The sequence below is a fragment of the Somniosus microcephalus genome, chromosome 12, assembly GCF_052327205.1.
Source record: "Somniosus microcephalus isolate GS21.2 chromosome 12, FLI_Smic_1.0, whole genome shotgun sequence".
NCBI classification, from domain to species: Eukaryota; Metazoa; Chordata; class Chondrichthyes; order Squaliformes; family Somniosidae; genus Somniosus; species Somniosus microcephalus.
Window position 1 is genome coordinate 215,107,098 of NC_140998.1, and position 14,202 is coordinate 215,121,299.

Sequence of the window (14,202 nt, forward strand, 5' to 3'; positions counted from 1 at the left end):
ACTGAGTGAGTGCTGCACTGTCGGAGGGGCAGTATTAAGGGAGCGCCGCACTGTCGGAGGGTCAGTGCTGAAGGAGTGCCGCACTGTCGGAGGGGCGGTGCTGAGGGAGCGCCGCACTGTCGGAGGGGCGTTACTGAGGGAGCGCCGCACTGTTGGAGGGGCTGTACTGAGGGAGCGCCGCACTGTCGGAGGGGCAGTACTGAGGGAGTGCCGCACAGTCGGAGGGGCAGTACTGAGGGAGCGCCGCACTGTCGGAGGGGCAGTACTGAGGGAGTGCCGCACTGACGGAGGGACAGTACTGAGGGAGCGCCGCACTGTCGGAGGGGCAGTACTGAGGGAGCGCCGCACTGTCGGAGGTGCAGTGCTGAGGGAGTGCCGCACTGTCGGAGGGGCAGTACTGAGGGAGCGCCGCACTGTCGGAGGGGCAGTACTGAGGGAGCGCCGCACTGTCGGAGGGACAGTACTGAGGGAGCGCCGCACTGTCGGAGGGGCAGTACTGAGGGGGCGCCGCACTGTCGGAGGGGCAGTACTGAGGGAGCGCCGCACTGTCGGAGGGTCAGTACTGAGGGAGCACCGCACTGTCGGAGGGGCAGTACTGAGGGAGCGCCGCACTGTTGGAGGGGCAGTACTGAGGGAGTGCCGCACTGTCGGAGGGACAGTACTGAGGGAGCGCCGCACTGTCGGAGGGACAGTACTGAGGGAGCGCCGCACTGTCGGAGGGACAGTACTGAGGGAGCGCCGCACTGTCGGAGGGGCAGTCCTGAGGGAGCGCCGCACTGTCGGAGGGTCAGTACTGAGGGAGCGCCGCACTGTCGGAGGGGCAGTACTGAGGGAGTGCCGCACTGTCGGAGGGGCAGTACTGAGGGAGCGCCGCACTGTCGGAGGGTCAATACTGAGGGAGTGCCGCACTGTCGGAGGGGCAGTACTGAGGGAGCGCCGCACTGTCGGAGGGTCAGTGCTGAAGGAGCGCCGCACTGTCGGAGGGTCAGTGCTGAAGGAGCGCCGCACTGTCGGAGGGTCAGTGCTGCAGGAGCGCCGCACTGTCGGAGGGGCGGTGCTGAGGGAGCGCAGCACCGTCGGAGGGGCAGTACTGAGGGAGCGCCGCACTGTCGGAGGGGCAGTACTGAGGGAGCACCGTACTGTCGGAGGGGCAGTACTGAGGGAGCGCCGCACTGTCGGAGGGACAGTACCGAGGGAGCGCCGCACTGTCAGAGGGACAGTACCGAGGGAGCGCCGCACTGTCGGAGGGGCAGTACCGAGGGAGCGCCGCACTGTCGGAGGGGCTGTACTGAGGGAGCGCCGCACTGTCGGAGGGACAGTACTGAGGGAGCGCCGCACTGTCGGAGGGACAGTACTGAGGAAGCGCCGCTCTGTCGGAGGGGCAGTACTGAGGGAGTGCCGCACTGTCGGAGGGACAGTACTGAGGGAGCGCCGCACTGTCGGAGGGACAGTACTGAGGCAGCGCCGCACTGTCGGAGGGGCAGTACTGAGGGAGCGCCGCACTCTCGGAGGGTCAGTACTGAGGGAGCGCCGCACTGTCGGAGGGGCAGTACTGAGGGTGTGATGCACTGTAGGAGGGGCAGTACTGAGGGAGTGCCGCACTGTCGGAGGGGCAGTACTGAGGGAGTGCCGCACTGTCGGAGGGGCAGTACTGAGGGAGCGCCGCACTTTCGGAGGGTCAATACTGAGGGAGTGCCGCACTGTCGGAGGGGCAGTACTGAGGGAGCGCCGCACTGTCGGAGGGTCAATACTGAGTGAGTGCTGCACTGTCGGAGGGGCAGTATTAAGGGAGCGCCGCACTGTCGGAGGGTCAGTGCTGAAGGAGTGCCGCACTGTCGGAGGGTCAGTACTGAGGGAGCGCCGCACTGTCGGAGGGTCAGTGCTGAAGGAGCGCCGCACTTTCGGAGGGTCAGTACTGAGGGAGCGCCGCACTGTCGGAGGGTCAGTGCTGAAGGAGCGCCGCACTGTCGGAGGGTCAGTACTGAGGGAGCGCCGCACTGTTGGAGGGGCTGTACTGAGGGAGCGCCGCACTGTCGGAGGGGCAGTACTGAGGGAGTGCCGCACAGTCGGAGGGGCAGTACTGAGGGAGCGCCGCACTGTCGGAGGGGCAGTACTGAGGGAGTGCCGCACTGACGGAGGGACAGTACTGAGGGAGCGCCGCACTGTCGGAGGGGCAGTACTGAGGGAGCGCCGCACTGTCGGAGGTGCAGTGCTGAGGGAGTGCCGCACTGTCGGAGGGGCAGTACTGAGGGAGCGCCGCACTGTCGGAGGGGCAGTACTGAGGGAGCGCCGCACTGTCGGAGGGATAGTACTGAGGGAGCGCCGCACTGTCGGAGGGGCAGTACTGAGGGGGCGCCGCACTGTCGGAGGGGCAGTACTGAGGGAGCGCCGCACTGTCGGAGGGTCAGTACTGAAGGAGCGCCGCACTGTCGGAGGGGCAGTTCTGAGGGAGCGCCGCACTGTTGGAGGGGCAGTACTGAGGGAGTGCCGCACTGTCGGAGGGACAGTACTGAGGGAGCGCCGCACTGTCGGAGGGACAGTACTGAGGGAGCGCCGCACTGTCGGAGGGACAGTACTGAGGGAGCGCCGCACTGTCGGAGGGGCAGTCCTGAGGGAGCGCCGCACTGTCGGAGGGTCAGTACTGAGGGAGCGCCGCACTGTCGGAGGGGCAGTACTGAGGGAGTGCCGCACTGTCGGAGGGGCAGTCCTGAGGGAGCGCCGCACTGTCGGAGGGGCAGTATTAAGGGAGCGCCGCACTGTCGGAGGGTCAGTGCTGAAGGAGTGCCGCACTGTCGGAGGGTCAGTACTGAGGGAGCGCCGCACTGTCGGAGGGTCAGTGCTGAAGGAGCGCCGCACTTTCGGAGGGTCAGTACTGAGGGAGCGCCGCACTGTCGGAGGGTCAGTGCTGAAGGAGCGCCGCACTGTCAGAGGGGCGGTGCTGAGGGAGCGCCGCACTGTCGGAGGGTCAGTACTGAGGGAGCGCCGCACTGTTGGAGGGGCTGTACTGAGGGAGCGCCGCACTGTCGGAGGGGCAGTACTGAGGGAGTGCCGCACAGTCGGAGGGGCAGTACTGAGGGAGCGCCGCACTGTCGGAGGGGCAGTACTGAGGGAGTGCCGCACTGACGGAGGGACAGTACTGAGGGAGCGCCGCACTGTCGGAGGGGCAGTACTGAGGGAGCGCCGCACTGTCGGAGGGGCAGTACTGAGGGAGCGCCGCACTGTTGGAGGGGCAGTACTGAGGGAGTGCCGCACTGTCGGAGGGACAGTACTGAGGGAGCGCCGCACTGTCGGAGGGACAGTACTGAGGGAGCGCCGCACTGTCGGAGGGACAGTACTGAGGGAGCGCCGCACTGTCGGAGGGGCAGTCCTGAGGGAGCGCCGCACTGTCGGAGGGTCAGTACTGAGGGAGCGCCGCACTGTCGGAGGGGCAGTACTGAGGGAGTGCTGCACTGTCGGAGGGGCAGTACTGAGGGAGTGCCGCACTGTCGGAGGGGCAGTACTGAGGGAGCGCCGCACTGTCGGAGGGTCAATACTGAGGGAGTGCCGCACTGTCGGAGGGGCAGTACTGAGGGAGCGCCGCACTGTCGGAGGGTCAGTGCTGAAGGAGCGCCGCACTGTCGGAGGGTCAGTACTGAGGGAGCGCCGCACTGTCGGAGGGTCAGTGCTGAAGGAGCGCCGCACTGTCGGAGGGTCAGTACTGAGGGAGCGCTGCGCTGTCGGAGGGTCAGTACTGAGGGAGTGCTGCGCTGTCGGAGGGTCAGTACTGAGAGAGCGCCGCACTGTCGGAGGGTCAGTGCTGCAGGAGCGCCGCACTGTCGGAGGGTCAGTACTGAGGGAGCGCAGCACCGTCGGAGGGGCAGTACTGAGGGAGCGCCGCACTGTCGGAGGGGCAGTACTGAGGGAGCACCGTACTGTCGGAGGGGCAGTACTGAGGGAGCGCCGCACTGTCGGAGGGACAGTACCGAGGGAGCGCCGCACTGTCAGAGGGACAGTACCGAGGGAGCGCCGCACTGTCGGAGGGGCAGTACCGAGGGAGCGCCGCACTGTCGGAGGGGCAGTACCGAGGGAGCGCCGCACTGTCGGAGGGGCAGTACCGAGGGAGCTCCGCACTGTCGGAGGGGCAGTACCGAGGGAGCGCCGCACTGTCGGAGGGGCAGTACCGAGGGAGCGCCGCACTGTCGGAGGGGCAGTACTGAGGGAGCGCCGCACTGTCGGAGGGGCAGTACTGAGGGAGCGCCGCACTGTCGGAGGGGCAGTACTGAGGGAGCGCCGCACTGTCGGAGGGGCTGTACTGAGGGAGCGCCGCACTGTCGGAGGGACAGTACTGAGGGAGCGCCGCACTGTCGGAGGGACAGTACTGAGGAAGCGCCGCTCTGTCGGAGGGACAGTACTGAGGGAGCGCCGCACTGTCGGAGGGACAGTACTGAGGCAGCGCCGCACTGTCGGAGGGGCAGTACTGAGGGAGCGCCGCACTCTCGGAGGGTGAGTACTGAGGGAGCGCCGCACTGTCGGAGGGGCAGTACTGAGGGAGTGATGCACTGTCGGAGGGGCAGTACTGAGGGAGTGCCGCACTGTCGGAGGGGCAATACTGAGGGAGCGCCGCACTTTCGGAGGGTCAATACTGAGGGAGTGCCGCACTGTCGGAGGGGCAGTACTGAGGGAGCGCCGCACTGTCGGAGGGTCAATACTGAGGGAGCGCCGCACTTTCGGAGGGTCAATACTGAGTGAGCGCTGCACTGTCGGAGGGGCAGTATTAAGGGAGCGCCGCACTGTCGGAGGGTCAGTGCTGAAGGAGTGCCGCACTGTCGGAGGGTCAGTACTGAGGGAGCGCCGCACTGTCGGAGGGTCAGTGCTGAAGGAGCGCCGCACTTTCGGAGGGTCAGTACTGAGGGAGCGCCGCACTGTTGGAGGGGCTGTACTGAGGGAGCGCCGCACTGTCGGAGGGGCAGTACTGAGGGAGTGCCGCACAGTCGGAGGGGCAGTACTGAGGGAGCGCCGCACTGTCGGAGGGGCAGTACTGAGGGAGTGCCGCACTGACGGAGGGACAGTACTGAGGGAGCGCCGCACTGTCGGAGGGGCAGTACTGAGGGAGCGCCGCACTGTCGGAGGTGCAGTGCTGAGGGAGTGCCGCACTGTCGGAGGGGCAGTACTGAGGGAGCGCCGCACTGTCGGAGGGGCAGTACTGAGGGAGCGCCGCACTGTCGGAGGGACAGTACTGAGGGAGCGCCGCACTGTCGGAGGGGCAGTACTGAGGGGGCGCCGCACTGTCGGAGGGGCAGTACTGAGGGAGCGCCGCACTGTCGGAGGGTCAGTACTGAGGGAGCGCCGCACTGTCGGAGGGGCAGTACTGAGGGAGCGCCGCACTGTTGGAGGGGCAGTACTGAGGGAGTGCCGCACTGTCGGAGGGACAGTACTGAGGGAGCGCCGCACTGTCGGAGGGACAGTACTGAGGGAGCGCCGCACTGTCGGAGGGACAGTACTGAGGGAGCGCCGCACTGTCGGAGGGGCAGTCCTGAGGGAGCGCCGCACTGTCGGAGGGTCAGTACTGAGGGAGCGCCGCACTGTCGGAGGGGCAGTACTGAGGGAGTGCTGCACTGTCGGAGGGGCAGTACTGAGGGAGTGCCGCACTGTCGGAGGGGCAGTACTGAGGGAGCGCCGCACTGTCGGAGGGTCAATACTGAGGGAGTGCCGCACTGTCGGAGGGGCAGTACTGAGGGAGCGCCGCACTGTCGGAGGGTCAGTGCTGAAGGAGCGCCGCACTGTCGGAGGGTCAGTACTGAGGGAGAGCCGCACTGTCGGAGGGTCAGTGCTGAAGGAGCGCCGCACTGTCGGAGGGTCAGTACTGAGAGAGCGCCGCACTGTCGGAGGGTCAGTGCTGCAGGAGCGCCGCACTGTCGGAGGGGCGGTGCTGAGGGAGCGCAGCACCGTCGGAGGGGCAGTACTGAGGGAGCGCCGCACTGTCGGAGGGGCAGTACTGAGGGAGCACCGTACTGTCGGAGGGGCAGTACTGAGGGAGCGCCGCACTGTCGGAGGGACAGTACCGAGGGAGCGCCGCACTGTCAGAGGGACAGTACCGAGGGAGCGCCGCACTGTCAGAGGGACAGTACCGAGGGAGCGCCGCACTGTCGGAGGGACAGTACCGAGGGAGCGCCGCACTGTCGGAGGGGCAGTACCGAGGGAGCGCCGCACTGTCGGAGGGGCAGTACCGAGGGAGCGCCGCACTGTCGGAGGGGCAGTACCGAGGGAGCGCCGCACTGTCGGAGGGGCAGTACCGAGGGAGCGCCGCACTGTCGGAGGGGCAGTACCGAGGGAGCGCCGCACTGTCGGAGGGGCAGCACCGAGGGAGCGCCGCACTGTCGGAGGGGCAGCACCGAGGGAGCGCCGCACTGTCGGAGGGGCAGCACCGAGGGAGCGCCGCACTGTCGGAGGGGCAGTACCGAGGGAGCGCCGCACTGTCGGAGGGGCAGTACCGAGGGAGCGCCGCACTGTCGGAGGGGCAGTACCGAGGGAGCGCCGCACTGTCGGAGGGGCAGTACCGAGGGAGCGCCGCACTGTCGGAGGGGCAGTACCGAGGGAGCGCCGCACTGTCGGAGGGGCAGTACCGAGGGAGCGCCGCACTGTCGGAGGGGCTGTACCGAGGGAGCGCCGCACTGTCGGAGGGACAGTACTGAGGGAGCGCCGCACTGTCGGAGGGACAGTACTGAGGAAGCGCCGCACTGTCGGAGGGGCAGTACTGAGGGAGCGCCGCACTCTCGGAGGGTCTGTACTGAGGGAGCGCCGCACTGTCGGAGGGGCAGTACTGAGGGAGTGATGCACTGTCGGAGGGGCAGTACTGAGGGAGTGCCGCACTGTCGGAGGGGCAATACTGAGGGAGCGCCGCACTTTCGGAGGGTCAATACTGAGGGAGTGCCGCACTGTCGGAGGGGCAGTACTGAGGGAGCGCCGCACTGTCGGAGGGTCAATACTGAGTGAGTGCCGCACTGTCGGAGGGGCAGTATTAAGGGAGCGCCGCACTGTCGGAGGGTCAGTGCTGAAGGAGTGCCGCACTGTCGGAGGGTCAGTACTGAGGGAGCGCCGCACTGTCGGAGGGGCTCTACTGAGGGAGCGCCGCACTGTCGGAGGGGCAGTACTGAGGGAGTGCCGCACAGTCGGAGGGGCAGTACTGAGGGAGCGCCGCACTGTCGGAGGGGCAGTACTGAGGGAGTGCCGCACTGACGGAGGGACAGTACTGAGGGAGCGCCGCACTGTCGGAGGGGCATTACTGAGGGAGCGCCGCACTGTCGGAGGGGCAGTACTGAGGGAGCGCCGCACTGTCGGAGGGTCGGTACTGAGGGAGCGCCGCACTGTCGGAGGGGCAATACTGAGGGAGCGCCGCACTGTCGGAGGGGCAGTACTGAGGGAGTGCCGCACTGTCGGAGGGACAGTACTGAGGGAGCGCCGCACTGTCGGAGGCACAGTACTGAGGGAGCGCCGCACTGTCGGAGGGACAGTACTGAGGGAGCGCCGCACTGTCGGAGGGGCAGTACTGAGGGAGCACCGCACTGTCGGAGGGGCAGTACTGAGGGAATGCCGCACTGTCGGAGGGACAGTACTGAGGGAGCGCCGCACTGTCGGAGGGACAGTACTGAGGGAGCGCCGCACTGTCGGAGGGACAGTATTGAGGGAGTGACGCACTGTCGGAGGGGCAGTACTGAGGAAGCGCCGCACTGTCGGAGGGGCAGTACTGAGGGAGCGCCGCACTCTCGGAGGGTCAGTACTGAGGGAGCGCCGCACTGTCGGAGGGGCAGTACTGAGGGAGTGATGCACTGTCGGAGGGGCAGTACTGAGGGAGTGCCGCACTGTCGGAGGGGCAGTACTGAGGGAGCGCCGCACTGTCGGAGGGTCAATACTGAGTGAGTGCCGCACTGTCGGAGGGGCAGTATTAAGGGAGCGCCGCACTGTCGGAGGGTCAGTGCTGAAGGAGTGCCGCACTTTCGGATGGTCAGTACTGAGGGAGCGCCGCACTGTCGGAGGGGCAGTACTGAGGGAGCGCCGCACTTTCGGAGGGTCAGTACTGAGGGAGCGCCGCACTGTCGGAGGGTCAGTGCTGAAGGAGCGCCGCACTGTCGGAGGGGCGGTGCTGAGGGAGCGCCGCACTGTCGGAGGGTCAGTACTGAGGGAGCGCCGCACTGTTGGAGGGGCAGTACTGAGGGAGCGCCGCACTGTCGGAGGGGCTGTACTGAGGGAGCGCCGCACTGTCGGAGGGGCAGTACTGAGGGAGTGCCGCACAGTCGGAGGGGCAGTACTGAGGGAGCGCCGCACTGTCGGAGGGGCAGTACTGAGGGAGTGCCGCACTGACGGAGGGACAGTACTGAGGGAGCGCCGCACTGTCGGAGGGTCAGTACTGAGGGAGTGCCGCACTGTCGGAGGGTCAGTGCTGAAGGAGCGCCACACTGTCGGAGGGTCAATACTGAGGGAGTGCCGCACTGTCGGAGGGGCAGTACTGAGGGAGCGCCGCACTGTCGGAGGGTCAGTGCTGAAGGAGCGCCGCACTGTCGGAGGGTCAGTACTGAGGGAGAGCCGCACTGTCGGAGGGTCAGTGCTGAAGGAGCGCCGCACTGTCGGAGGGTCAGTGCTGCAGGAGCGCCGCACTGTCGGAGGGGCGGTGCTGAGGGAGCGCAGCACCGTCGGAGGGGCAGTACTGTGGGAGCGCCGCACTGTCGGAGGGGCAGTACTGAGGGAGCGCCGTACTGTCGGAGGGCAGTACTGAGGGAGCGCCGCACTGTCGGAGGGACAGTACCGAGGGAGCGCCGCACTGTCGGAGGGACAGTACCGAGGGAGCGCCGCACTGTCGGAGGGGCAGTACTGAGGGAGCGCCGCACTGTCGGAGGGGCAGTACTGAGGGAGCGCCGCACTGTCGGAGGGGCAGTACTGAGGGAGCGCCGCACTGTCGGAGGGGCAGTACTGAGGGAGCGCAGCACTGTCGGAGGGGCAGTACTGAGGGAGCGCCGCACTGTCGGAGGGACAGTACTGAGGGAGCGCCGCACTGTCGGAGGGGCAGTACTGAGGGAGTGCCGCACTGTCGGAGGGACAGTACTGAGGGAGCGCTGCACTGTCGGAGGGGCAGTACTGAGGGAGCGCCGCACTGTCGGAGGGGCAGTACTGAAGGAGCGCCGCACTGTCCGAGGGACAGTACTGAGGGAGCGCCGCACTGTCGGAGGGGCAGTACTGAGGGAGCGCCGCACTGTCGGAGGGGCAGTACTGAGGGAGCGCCGCACTGTCGGAGGGGCAGTACTGAGGGAGCGCCGCACTGTCGGAGGGACAGTACTGAGGGAGCGCCGCACTGTCGGAGGGACAGTACAGAGGGAGCGCCGCACTGTCGGAGGGACAGTACTGAGGGAGCGCCGCACTGTCGGACGGGCAGTACTGAGGGAGCGCCGCACTGTCGGAGGGTCAGGACTGATGGAGCGCCACACTGTCGGAGGGGCAGTACTGAGGGAGTGCTGCACTCTCGGAGTGGCAGTACTGAGGGAGTGCCGCACTGTCGGAGGGGCAGTACTGAGGGAGCGCCGCACTGTCGGAGGGTCAATACTGAGTGAGTGCCGCACTGTCGGAGGGGCAGTATTAAGGGAGCGCCGCACTGTCGGAGGGTCAGTGCTGAAGGAGTGCCGCACTGTCGGAGGGTCAGTACTGAGGGAGCGCCGCACTGTCGGAGGGTCAGTGCTGAAGGAGCGCCGCACTTTCGGAGGGTCAGTACTGAGGGAGCGCCGCACTGTCGGAGGGTCAGTGCTGAAGGAGCGCCGCACTGTCGGAGGGGCGGTGCTGAGGGAGCGCCGCACTGTCGGAGGGTCAGTACTGAGGGAGCGCCGCACTGTTGGAGGGGCAGTACTGAGGGAGCGCCGCACTGTCGGAGGGGCTGTACTGAGGGAGCGCCGCACTGTCGGAGGGGCAGTACTGAGGGAGTGCCGCACAGTCGGAGGGGCAGTACTGAGGGAGCGCCGCACTGTCGGAGGGGCAGTACTGAGGGAGTGCCGCACTGACGGAGGGACAGTACTGGGGGAGCGCCGCACTGTCGGAGGGGCAGTACTGAGGGAGCGCCGCACTGTCGGAGGGGCAGTACTGAGGGAGCGCCGCACTGTCGGAGGGTCAGTACTGAGGGAGCGCCGCACTGTCGGAGGGGCAATACTGAGGGAGCGCCGCACTGTCGGAGGGGCAGTACTGAGGGAGTGCCGCACTGTCGGAGGGACAGTACTGAGGGAGCGCCGCACTGTCGGAGGGACAGTACTGAGGGAGCGCCGCACTGTCGGAGGGTCAGTACTGAGGGAGCGCCGCACTGTCGGAGGGGCAGTACTGAGGGAGCGCCGTACTGTCGGAGTGGCAGGACTGAGGGAGCGCCGCACTGTCGGAGGGGCACTACTGAGGGAACGCTGCACTGTCGGAAGGGCAGTACTGAGGGAGCGCCGCACTGTCGGAGGGGCAGTACTGAGGGAGCGCCGCACTGTCGGAGGGGCAGTACTGAGGGAGCACCGCACTGTCGGAGGGGCAGTACTGAGGGAATGCCGCACTGTCGGAGGGACAGTACTGAGGGAGCGCCGCACTGTCGGAGGGACAGTACTGAGGGAGCGCCGCACTGTCGGAGGGACAGTACTGAGGGAGCGCCGCACTGTCGGAGGGGCAGTACTGAGGGAGCGCCGCACTCTCGGAGGGTCAGTACTGAGGGAGCGCCGCACTGTCGGAGGGGCAGTACTGAGGGAGTGATGCACTGTCGGAGGGGCAGTACTGAGGGAGTGCCGCACTGTCGGAGGGGCAATACTGAGGGAGCGCCGCACTGTCGGAGGGTCAATACTGAGGGAGTGCCGCACTGTCGGAGGGGCAATACTGAGGGAGTGCCGCACTGTCGGAGGGGCAGTACTGAGGGAGTGCCGCACTGTCGGAGTGGCAGTACTGAGGGAGAGCCGCACTGTCGGAGGGTCAATACTGAGGGAGTGCCGCACTATCGGAGGGTCAGTACTGAGGGAGCGCCGCACTGTCGGAGGGGCAGTACTGAGGGAGTGCCGCGCTGTCGGAGGGGCAGTACTGAGGGAGTGCCGCACTGTCGGATGGGCAGTACTGAGGGAGCGCCGCACTGTCGGAGGGGCAGTACTGAGGGAGTGCCGCACTGTCGGATGGGCAGTACTGAGGGAGCGCCGCACTGTCGGAGGGCCAGTACTGAGGGAGCGCCGCACCGTCGGAGGGGCAGTACTGAGGGAGCGCCGCACTGTCGGAGGGGCAGTACTGAGGGAGCGCCGCACTGTCGGAGGGGCAGTACTGAGGGAGCGCCGCACTGTCGGAGGGGCAGTACTGAGGGAGCGCCGCACTGTCGAAGGGGCAGTACTGAGGGAGCGCCGCACTGTCGGAGGGCCAGTACTGAGGGAGCGCCGCACCGTTGGAGGGGCAGTACTGAGGGAGCGCCGCACTGTCGGAGGGGCAGTACTGAGGGAGCGCCGCACTGTCGGAGGGGCAGTACTGAGGGAGCGCCGCACTGTCGGAGGGGCAGTACTGAGGGAGCGCCGCACTGTCGAAGGGGCAGTACTGAGGGAGCGCCGCACTGTCGGAGGGTCAATACTGAGGGAGTGCCGCACTGTCGGAGGGGCCGTACTGAGGGAGCGCCGCACTTTCGGAGGGGCAGTACTGAGGGAGCGCCGCACTGTCGGAGGGGCAGTACTGAGGGAGCACCGCACTGTCGGAGGGGCAGTACTGAGGGAGCGCCGCACTGTCGGAGGGGCAGTACTGAGGGAGCGCCGCACTGTCGGAGGGGCAGTACTGAGGGAGTGCCGCACTGTCGGAGGGGCAGTACTGAGGGAGCGCCGCACTGTCGGAGGGGGCAGTACTGAGGGAGCGCCGCACTGTCGGAGGGTCAGTACTGAGGGAGCGCCGCACTCTCGGAGGGGCAGTACTGAGGGAGCGCCGCACTGTCGGAGGGGCAGTACTGAGGGAGCGCCGCACTGTCGGAGGGGCAGTACTGAGGGAGCACCGCACTGTCGGAGGGGCAGTGCTGAGGGAGTGCCGCACTGTCGGAGGGGCAGTACTGAGGGAGCGCCGCACTGTCGGAGGGGCAGTACTGAGGGAGTGCCGTACTGTCGGAGGGACAGTACAGACGGAGCGCCGGACTGTCGGAGGGGCAGTACTGAGGGGGCGACGCACTGTCGGAGGGGCAGTACTGAGGGAGCGCCGCACTGTCGGAGGGTCAGTACTGAGGGAGCGCCGCACTGTCGGAGGGGCAGTACTGAGGGAGCGCCGCACTGTCGGAGGGGCAGTACTGAGGGAGCGCTGCACTGTCGGAAGGGCAGTACTGAGGGAGCGCCGCACTGTCGGAGGGGCAGTACTGAGGGAGCGCCGCACTGTCGGAGGGGCAGTACTGAGGGAGCGCCGCACTGTCGGAGGGGCAGTACTGAGGGAGCGCCGCACTGTCGGAGGGGCAGTACTGAGGGAGTTCCGCACTGTCGGAGGGACAGTACTGAGGGAGCGCCGCACTGTCGGAGGGACAGTACTGAGGGAGCGCCGCACTGTCGGAGGGTCAATACTGAGGGAGCGCCGCACTGTCGGAGGGGCAGTACTGAGGGAGCGCCGCACTGTCGGAGTGTCAATACTGAGGGAGTGCCGCACTGTCGGAAGGGCAGTACTGAGGGAGTGGCGCACTGTCGGAGGGGCAGTACTGAGTGAGCGCCGCACTGTCGGAGGGGCAGTACTGAGGGAGCGCCGCACTGTCGGAGGGGCAGTACTGAGGGAGTGCCGTACTGTCGGAGGGACAGTACAGACGGAGCGCCGGACTGTCGGAGGGGCAGTACTGAGGGGGCGACGCACTGTCGGAGGGGCAGTACTGAGGGAGCGCCGCACTGTCGGAGGGTCAGTACTGAGGGAGCGCCGCACTGTCGGAGGGGCAGTACTGAGGGAGCGCCGCACTGTCGGAGGGGCAGTACTGAGGGAGCGCTGCACTGTCGGAAGGGCAGTACTGAGGGAGCGCCGCACTGTCGGAGGGGCAGTACTGAGGGAGCGCCGCACTGTCGGAGGGGCAGTACTGAGGGAGCGCCGCACTGTCGGAGGGGCAGTACTGAGGGAGCGCCGCACTGTCGGAGGGGCAGTACTGAGGGAGTTCCGCACTGTCGGAGGGACAGTACTGAGGGAGCGCCGCACTGTCGGAGGGACAGTACTGAGGGAGCGCCGCACTGTCGGAGGGTCAATACTGAGGGAGCGCCGCACTGTCGGAGGGGCAGTACTGAGGGAGCGCCGCACTGTCGGAGTGTCAATACTGAGGGAGTGCCGCACTGTCGGAAGGGCAGTACTGAGGGAGTGGCGCACTGTCGGAGGGGCAGTACTGAGTGAGCGCCGCACTGTCGGAGGGGCAGTACTGAGGGAGCGCCGCACTGTCGGAGGGGCAGTACTGAGGGAGCGCCGCTCTGTCGGAGGGGCGGTACTGAGGGAGCGCCGCACTGTCGGAGGGGCAGTACTGAGGGAGTGCCGCACTGTTGGAGGGACAGTACTGAGGGAGCGCCGCACTGTCGGAGGGGCAGTACGGAGGGAGCGCCGCACCGTCGGAGGGGCAGTACTGAGGGAGCGCCGAGCTGTCGGAGGGGCCGTACTGAGGGAGCGCCGCACTGTCGGAGGGTCACTACTGAGGGAACGCTGCACTGTCGGAAGGGCAGTACTGAGGGAGCGCCGCACTGTCGGAGGGGCAGTACAGAGGGAGCGCCGCATTGTCGGAGGGGCAGTACTGGGCGAGCACCGCACTGACGGAGGGGCAGTACTGAGGGAGTGCCGCACTGTCGGAGGGACAGTACTGAGGGAGCGCCGCTCTGTCGGAGGGACAGTACTGAGGGAGCGCCGCACTGTCGGAGGGACAGTACTGAGGGAGCGCCGCACTGTCGGAGGGGCAGTACTGAGGGAGCGCCGCACTGTCGGAGGGGCAGTACTGAGGGAGTGCCGCACTGTCGGAGGGACAGTACTGAGGGAGCGCCGCATTCTCGGAGGGTCAGTACTGAGGGAGCGCCGCACTGTCGGAGGGGCAGTACTGAGGGAGTGCCGCACTGTCGGAGGGGCAGTACTGAGGGAGTGCCGCACTGTCGGAGGTGCTGTACTGAGGGAGCACCGCACTGTCGGAGGGTCAATACTGAGGGAGTGCTGCACTGTCGGAGGGGCAGTACTGAGGGAGTGCCGCACTGTCGGAGGGGCAGTACTGAGGGAGTG